Source organism: Montipora capricornis, chromosome 12 (assembly GCF_036669925.1).
Source record: "Montipora capricornis isolate CH-2021 chromosome 12, ASM3666992v2, whole genome shotgun sequence".
Lineage (NCBI taxonomy): Eukaryota > Metazoa > Cnidaria > Anthozoa > Scleractinia > Acroporidae > Montipora > Montipora capricornis.
In genome coordinates, this window is record NC_090894.1 from 22,369,985 (window position 1) to 22,377,484 (window position 7,500).

At 38.8% G+C, this 7,500-nt stretch overlaps 1 long non-coding RNA gene across 6 annotated transcripts in view; it reads right to left on the reverse strand.

The window, feature by feature from the left end:
- Window positions 1-7,500, reverse strand: part of LOC138026469 (uncharacterized) — a 17,749-nt gene that overhangs the window by 2,948 nt on the left and 7,301 nt on the right. For 3 of the 6 annotated variants that reach the window (XR_011127273.1, XR_011127270.1, XR_011127272.1), the window contains 2 exons: window positions 5,519-5,664; window positions 4,775-5,007 (listed from right to left, as the gene is read on the reverse strand). This is a non-coding gene — a long non-coding RNA (uncharacterized lncRNA). Of the gene's footprint in view, window positions 1-4,774; window positions 5,008-5,518; window positions 5,665-7,156 lie in introns of all 6 variants that reach the window. The other 3 variants (XR_011127275.1, XR_011127274.1, XR_011127271.1) reach the window with 2 other exon arrangements.

The window sequence follows — 7,500 nt, forward strand, 5'->3', positions numbered from 1 at the left end:
AAGAAAGGAACTTTATTCGAGTGTCTAGTCATTCTAACGCTGGAGCACTAATTGGGGACACAGTACACTGAAATCAACAAATTGATGCAAATAAAATCAAATGTTGGTTTTTGAGAAGAGTGTAAAACTGGAGTAACCGGAAAAAAACTTTTTCATCTCGGAGAAGAGTAGAGAACCAACAAACTCAACCCACATATGACGCAGAGTCTGGGAACACACTGGTGAGAGGCGAGTGCTCTCACCACTGAACCTGAGCTCTGACAGGTTTCTGCCTACGATTCCAAGAGTATTATTGAACACATTCTTTTTACGTGATGCAAACAGTCATTAAAAACAGTTTTTCCCACTGTCAGCTTAAATTTTTAGCAGTGGGACTTATAAGGAGAGTTCTTTCTGATAGTTACCTTCGTTTGACACCTAACACGATTGTAGCTTGTATAAATAAAGTATTTATTAGCGACTTTATATATATTCTTCCTACAAAACCCCATGCGACAGCTCTAACAAACAGGGTCAAATAACCAAAATAAAGTTATAACCTTTATTTGGACGACCTTACTTTGAAAAGAGCATTCACCATCCTTAAATGTACCATTTTTAGAAAGACAACTAATTGCATAAAGAAATTAACTGATTAGAGTGTAATGTGAAGTGCTAAGTTTCTAACCCATATGAGCGTTGGCCCTACTAATGGAAATGGGCCCACACAAGGACAGAGAAAAACTCTGACCAAGGTGGGAATTGAAGCCATGAACTTCAGGTTAGATCACCGCTGCTCTACCAACTGAGCTACAAGGTCAGACGGGAGTAGGCCGTGGGAACTGAAGATGTTAAAATCACGGCAATGAACATGTACAAGTACAAGGAAGAATTACATTCTTGCAAACGTTGGCCGTGAAGCAATGTTTGCAAAAATGTAATCCTTCCTTGTACATGTTCATTGCCGTGACTTTAACATCTTCAGTTTCCACGGCCTGCTCCCGTCTGACCTTGTAGCTTAGTCGGTAGAGCAGTGGTGATCTAACCCTTGTGTGGGTCCATTTCCATTAGTAGGGCTAATGCTCACATGGTTCATATGGGGTAGAAACTTAGCACTTCACATTACACTCTAATCAGTTAATTTCTTTATGCAATTAGTTGTCTTTGTAAAAAGCACACATTATAACCATGAGGTGGGCGCGCCTCCCACAAAAATTCTTTTTTTGAATATTGTTAAAGTAACATTACACAAGCAAATCATGTATATAAATACAAAGGAAATCAGGAAGAGTAAAATTGTCTTAAGTACTCTATTTTTGTTAGAGTCAAAAAACAATAGAATGACTTAGTACGTACATCATCTTTTAGTAAAGGACAAAAAATTATAAATAACCTCAAGATTCTCCTTTTCACGATAATTTAAATATGAATAAATTATTACTATAATTATTATTATAATTATTTCAATTCAACTAAGTTGACTAATTTTGAGCACTAACTCGAACAATGGAAGGCCTTTGCTGCCTTTGCAAAACCTTAAAGGAGTGCGTATGCGCATTTCAGACAACATGGTAAGAAAGTGGACTCCAAAACATGGTCAGCTCCAAGCGAGAAAGAAAATGAATTCTTGAGAAGTTTGGAGCTATTCTTTTTACAAGACAAATACGTATTACTAAGTTAAAAGTGAAACTAGACGTGTAACCCATTTGAAAATTCTTACCAAAAATTTCACGGCTCAGTTCTGTTTTCTGTTTTAATATTTCTATTTCTCGACGTGTTGTCGAGGGGTCAAGCTTGGTTTGCTTTCCTAAACAAGGTTGCTGACCTATCTTTTTTTTGGCATAATTTTATTCTCTTACTCATCACCTTAGTGCTGTAAAAATTTTAAAAAATTTACGTCAAAAACGTTACAGGAAAGCCATCACTCATGGACACAAAATTGTCTCCTCAAGATCACGCACCCGAAGAATATTTGTAGTCAGTGCCTTTTCAAGACGTGTGCCTGTGCCATAGAACGGGTGTCTGGAAAACCCGAATAGCGAATAGTCACGAATAGTACGAATATTGCGAATAGTGACGAATAGTAACAGATAGTGGTAAATATGGGTGGAGGAGGGGGGGGGGATTGTGACTAAATGACGAAAATTTGGTACCCAGTACTTCCTGGTCAACCGCGCAGCAACGTTGGATGGGATTTTCCCGCTAAAAAAGCAGAGATGTGTTGGCGAAGGACAGCTTGAGCCCTGAGAAAAAAAGGTAATAAATGCACTGAAAGCCTGTTACTTATTTGGATAATTAATTAACGCAACGGTTATCAGAGTAGCTCGTTTGTCTCTTTAATCACAAACCACTTGCCTCACATTTTGATTTAATTTATTCCTTTTTACAGAAGGTGTCTCGCCGGATCGGACAGCACAGATGAGGATGGTGAAATGTGAGACGGTATCTAAAATTTATGTTCGGGCGCCACTGTGCGAGGACATGATCATGAGCCACCGCGCACCGGTGGCTCAGTTGGTTGAGCACCGGGCTGTCACGCGGGAGTTTGTGAGTTCAAGTCCGGCCGGACCAACACTCAGGGTCTTTAAATAACTGAGGAGAAAGTGCTGCCTTTGTAATGCCATCTGCAAATGGTTAGACTTTCAAGTCTTCTCGGATAAGGACTATAAGCCGGAGGTCCCGTCTCACAACCCTTGGGTACATATAAAATCTGTGGGACGTTAAAGAACCCACACACTATTCGAGAAGAGGAGGGCATGGAGCTCCCGGTGTTGTGGTCTGATCTATGGATATAGGGGTTAGGTGTCAATTGGGACGAAAGTTCTGTTCCTCTCCCCTGCCACTCCATGAATTGTGGCGAATAAATTAAACTACTGGTAAACTAAACTAAACTTGATGTATTAATGAAAGTGATTTATATTTTTGCATTTTGACGTTTGTTCTTCTTTAGAGTGTTTGTAAAAGCATGCACGAAACTCTCGATGACAGGTGAGCATATTATTTGCTTTGATTACGAGATTGTTCAGCATAAGGCGGTGACTATTGAAGACTATTCGTCACTATTCGCGACTATTCGCCACTATTCGCACTGTTCGTACTATTCGCTCTTCGCTATTCGGGTTTTCCAGACACCCGCCATAGAACAAACATTAAATTATTCCTTTTGAGCAATACAATTCACCTGTTTTGTTATTTAAAGAATTACGTCAAAGCTGTGCTTCCTGTTCTGCAAAACGTAGCCTGAACCGATAGAACAAACTTGTCCTTGATAGATGAAGTTGCAATGATTAAATGAGTAACTTGAGGAAGTTATATCTCGCGAACGAGCTCGGTGACCTATTTATTTAATTGCACATTTCGAGTCACCATAATGTAGGGAACAATCGAGAAAAGTTTAAGGAAAATCTTACAACATCTTCTATTACTAAGGAATCACCTTAAGTGGTATTAACGACACAACTGAATTATTTAAGACGGCTGCGCCCAGTAAAGTTGTAAGTGATTCTAATAATTCGTTTTCCTGATGCAAACACTCCTTAAAACAGTTTTTCCCATGGCTTAAATTAATTTCGAGTCAATCCTGCCATGAACCTGTTTACTGCAACAAGAGATGAACCAATTAGTACGTCACTGCTGCCTTGATGCTGCCAGTTCTGCTCGTCCGCACAAGTCAAAAAGCTCGTAGAGAGTTGCTCATGTAAATTTTGAAGTCCTATGACCTTGCATCACTGGTTAAGCAATGACAATAGGTGACGTTAACGATATCTCCTCTACACTGAGTCGAAAATACTATATCCAGATGAGGAAAAAGGCTTTTCCCTCTTCCTTATGATTTTTCTACATGTTCTTATTTCAGAGTGGAAAGAGACAAGGCGGTATCAAAATTCCAATAATAAGGTTAAGTTAACCTTAACGTACCCAGGAAGTGTTCTCTAAAACTTCCAAACATTGGTCAGCTCCAAACAATAAGGACATGAATACATTCAGAAGTTTCAACATGTTCTTTTTATTAGGCAAATACATGAGTTAGGTGAGGTCAAAACCGAAATTCAAGGTTAATTAACTGTGAGTTCCCACGATGTAGCTTCACTGGTCACTGCAGGCTTCAAAAAGGAACAGGAGACAAGAAGTTTGGAACAAGACACCAGTGAAAGTAATCATGTGAGAGAGAGAGAGAGAGAGAGAGAGAGAGAGAGAGAGAGAGAGAGAGAGAGAGAGAGAGAGAGAGAGAGAGAGACACCCAACGGAACACACTTTAGGGATGTCACTTCCTTAACATAGCGCAAAATGGATTATTACTGGCACGCATGACAAAGCACTTCAACAAGTTCAACAAGCAGTGAAAAATGAATTATACTACGCCATGCATGGACGATATTTTCCTTACACTCTTTCACAAATTATCCACCCAAAAAATTCAATACTCTTTCGAGATTGACGATAAAATAATCTTAAGTACACAGTCGAAATACCTGGATAGGGAAAACAACTCCTTTATGCCAATTACATTTCCAGTAATTAGAAGTTACTCTAAGTAGTTACTAACATGCTTTTCCTTAATAATTTTTCTACATGTATTTAGTTTAGGGTTGGAAGAGACAGGGGCAACATCAAAATCCCAATAACAAGGTTAAGTTAACCTTGAGGTTTTCAAAAAGCAGACTCCAAAATTAAACATGGTCAGCTCCAAACAAACGAAAAAAAGTGAATTCTTCTGATCTTTTCTCCTTTAATTAACAGAACAATAGTAAGTTAAAAACTAAACTTGACGTATAACCCATTTGAAAATTCTTACCGTTGAGTCAATGATCCTGCCATGAACATGTTGACAGCAAAAAGAGATGAACCAAGTAATTCACTTCTGCTTGTCCGCACAAGTTAAAAAGCTGACAAAGAGTTGCTCATATTAACTGTGAGTTCCCATGATGTAGCTTCACTGGTTTAGCAGGGTTAAGCAGCACTTCCTCCAACCACAGTCAACTCGTCCCTGCACTCACTGTACGCACATCGGAACACCTGATACTGTTTCTAATAAAAATAATTGATATAATAATAATAATAATAATTAAAATAAGTATAATATTTATGCTAATTAATGCACTTGTTTGTCTGTCACGCCGTTTGCGTCTTAAATTGGATGCATAGTTCTGGTTTCGATAAAGACAGCAATATCAATAAGCCTGCGAGCAGGCTCTCCGAGGGACTGGGGCTGGGGTTGAATGATAATTCAATCTCCCACGCAGCCCCAGTCCCAGGAGAGCCGTGCAAGCATAGTCACGCCTCCCCTCCCCCTCAATCTGCAACCTCGTTCCCAGGGCTTCTCCCTCATGTGGGGGCGGGGCAATAAAAAAACGCCCCTCCCCCACATGAGGGAGAAGCCCTGGGAACGAGGTTGCAGATTGAGGGGGAGGGGAATCGTGACTATATATGCTTGCACGGCATTATTGATTGCCGTCTTTATCGAAACCAGAACTATGCATCCAAATTGAGACTCAAACAGCGTGACAAACAAACAAGCCCATTGTTTGAAAATACTTACTTGGCGTTTGTATGCTTCGACACACATCCTCAGAAGTGACTCATGTTAACTAATTGTTGCTAAATTCTCTCTCCGACAGCACTTCCTCCAACACCAGTCAACTCGTCCCTGCACTGTACACACATCGATATCGGAACGCCTTTTAACTGCAATAAATGATATATTTCATATTTAAGTTTTTATTTTAATTATTTATGTACATTTTGTATTTTTACTGGGTTGCCGTAGGGCAATCCCAATCGGAAAGTGGGTGGCACTTGTTCGGTATTCTTTTTTTTTCCGTGTCGGTAAAAGTCTTGCCTGTCACTCCCCTGCTAAGTGGTATCTTTGTGCATAGAGCCTTCTGCTCGTATTTTCTTAGGATCGAGAGGGTAGTTGAAATGCGTAGATCTCTCTGGTGGACACAGTAGAATGATAAATGGCAATGGTGTCGAAAGTCATGTAACGCGAATGGCCTTTTAGTGGATCTTTGAACAAAATATACCCTTATGAAGTTCAATAATGGCAAGTCAATTTTATACTGAACAAGACAGGCGGTGGAATCTTACAAGCGATGAATAATGGACTTCGACAACTAGCTGCCGCCCGTCGAGCCGAAATCAAAGTGAGCTGCATTTCTAATTTTACCAAGTGTGATGTTATGTAGAACACTGAAACCAAATGGAAAATTCTCTGGTAACTTATGGGTTCAACAAAGACAGGTCAAATCGAACACCTTAAGTGGATCTGTGATCAACTCTGCACAGTCTTCAGTAAAAACATCATTGGAAATGTGACAGTCAAGAATTATTTGAAAGAAAGCTTGTCGTCTATTTTGTGCTTCATTATTCAAGGAAAAGGTTCTTTATGGAAACGGTTTGATCCTGAAATTTTAATTTGGTGTAATTGCACATATTTGACACAACTGAGTTTTTTCTCTTCGCGCACACAATGAAATAGGAAGGGGTTTTTGCCTCTAATAGCAAATATGTTGTTTGTTTCAAAAAATTGTTCGCTGGAAAAGGTGGCTATTATGAATTCATTAAAGCTTGAAAAGATAATTTTAAGGAACAGATAATATCATGAGAAAATCAAATAACAGTAAAAAGGAAAACCCACAGTCAAAAGACTCAATGCATGCAAGCAGAAAAAGATGTCTTGAAAAATTACAATACTAAGTACTACATTACTAAATGCCAGGGCCCGGTTTGTTCAAAAGCCGATTAACGCTAATCCCGGATTAAAAATTAACCAAGGAGTTTGTAGTGCCTCGAACATTGTTGTGTTACATTTCTGTCCGTGACACTTGCATGCTTAGAGGGGGCGTCTCTATTGCTCCTCAACTTTCAATAAACACGTGCGTCTTTGTAATTTCTGAGAGTGGTGTTCCGGAGAGAATAAAGTATTGAATTTAGCTTCGTTTCTGCTTCTCGCTAAAAGTTTATTTCTCTACTCCCAAGAGCTGTTCAATGCTGATATTCGGCAAAACCTTACATTAGAAGAAGTCAATCTTGAAAAACAAAAATAAGCAAAAGAAACTTTCACTGAAAAGTTAAAACTTGAAATAAAAGTATATGCTAATCCTGGATTAAGTTAATCTGCTTTCGAACAACCGGGCCCAGATGAACATTCACAAGTCTGCAAGATGTTTAGCTTTACTTCCTTGTTGAATTCTTTTTGGGGTAGATGTTTAACTTATTCCAAATTTTGGCAGCTGCAAAGCAAGTGTTAAATTGACCATAGTTAGTTGATATTTTTTATGTAATATTACTTGATTTAGCAAATCTGGTTTTGTATTGATAAATTGATGATACTGTCCTGAAGAAATTATCAAAAGATGAGGGAAGAGGGTTGTTATGATACTGATACATAAAAACTAGTCGTAAAAGAAAACAATGTCCTTTCTTTTAAAATTTCCAGAGCTTTGAGTAGAGGCTCAGAGTGTTCATCTGGTTTTGACAAGGTAGTAATTAATACATATGGCTCTCTTTTGTAGAATTGTA